Source organism: Sinocyclocheilus grahami, unplaced genomic scaffold (genome assembly GCF_001515645.1).
Source record: "Sinocyclocheilus grahami isolate Dianchi unplaced genomic scaffold, SAMN03320097.WGS_v1.1 scaffold1748.1, whole genome shotgun sequence".
NCBI lineage: Eukaryota > Metazoa > Chordata > Actinopteri > Cypriniformes > Cyprinidae > Sinocyclocheilus > Sinocyclocheilus grahami.
In genome coordinates, this window is record NW_015506927.1 from 77046 (window position 1) to 78432 (window position 1387).

A 1387-nucleotide genomic window follows, 5' to 3' on the forward strand; every position below is an offset into this window, starting at 1 on the left:
CCCAGATCTCAGTGTTTTTTTTTTTTTGGGGGGGGGGGGTCTGGTGGCTGTCCTTCGCTCAATTGCTTTTTGGGGGGATACTCTGGGTTCGGGCCATTCCCGAGCTCAGAGCCCTTCCCTGGACAGCACGCCAACTACGCATTACTATACTTCAAGTAATTATATGTAAGTGTGAACTCGTGAAGTTATGTTATGATACGTAATCAGAGAGTGGGGAGATGGGGGGTGATTCCCCCGGTCTATATGTCTCTCTGCATCAGCTAAATTATTTTTTTATTCCCAGTGAATAGGAGTTAAAACTCCCACCCGGGTGACACTACTCCAATAACAGACCATGCACAATAAACACAAATATTTAAAATATTGCAAAGTAATGTTGCAACCTTGCAAACAATAATAAAATCAGAGAAGGACTTTAACTGTAAGCGACACGAGTATACGCAAAACAAAGGGAACAATATGATGTTTGTTATTATTAAAATTTTATATAGCCCACGTTTTTATAAACATATATTTTTTAATTTACTGCTTAGGCAATAACATTGACAATAACGTATATCTTCAACATACGTTGTCTGTGACCAAAAATGTAAGAAGATATGTTTTCAGTGGACTTTTAAAATGTGCTTTGCTTGAGAAAACAAAAATATACAGTTACAATGTTTTTTTCTTTTGATTTAGTCGAGTTGGTTTTGCATCAAACACAATGTGATTGTCGACAATCGAGATCTGCTTGGGCGAGCGCATCGCTGACAGCTTACCTCGCGCATTAAATCAGCCGCAGACCAGCAAATCACTGAGAACGCGCTACAATCCTGACGAGTCAGAACAACAGAGCTGAGACGAGAAAGAAACAACACACAGAACTACCACATTCTGCTATAAGTTTGATTGCATCATATAATAATTGCTGTTAATAGTGTTCATCGTCTGTTTGATTACGTCTTTAATTGATTTTTCCGTACATTTCTGCCATATGTACATTAACTGACAGTCACCCCTGATTAGGGGTTGAACGACTTCTGATTTTTTGAAGTCGACTTTTATGTGATGAAAGTCGAGTCGAAGTCGACTAGTCGCTGATGACGTCATTAATGAACACATAACTCTGGAGCTGTGATAAACAGCTTGTGCACAGCTATGGCAGATCACACAGCGCTGCCCACACGGCTGTTGCTCCTATAACAGCTTATAACAGTTCTTTTGTCTTTGGGTCGTTATATTTCTCACAGATTTCTCCTGTGTGTGTGTGTGCCTGTGTGTGTGTGTGTGTGTGTGAGAGTGTTTGTGTGTGTGTGCCTGTGTGTGTGTGTGAGTGTTTGTGTTTGTGTGTGTGAGTGCCTGTGTTTGTGTGTGTGTGTGTGCGTGTGTGTGTGTGTGTGTGTGT

General features: G+C 40.7%; 1 protein-coding gene across 1 annotated transcript in view; it reads right to left on the reverse strand.

Annotated features, from left to right (window-relative positions):
- The window catches only part of LOC107572417 (atrial natriuretic peptide-converting enzyme-like), a 41648-nt gene that overhangs the window by 10906 nt on the left and 29355 nt on the right, over nucleotides 1-1387 (reverse strand). The gene's annotated exons all lie outside the window — the stretch shown is intronic.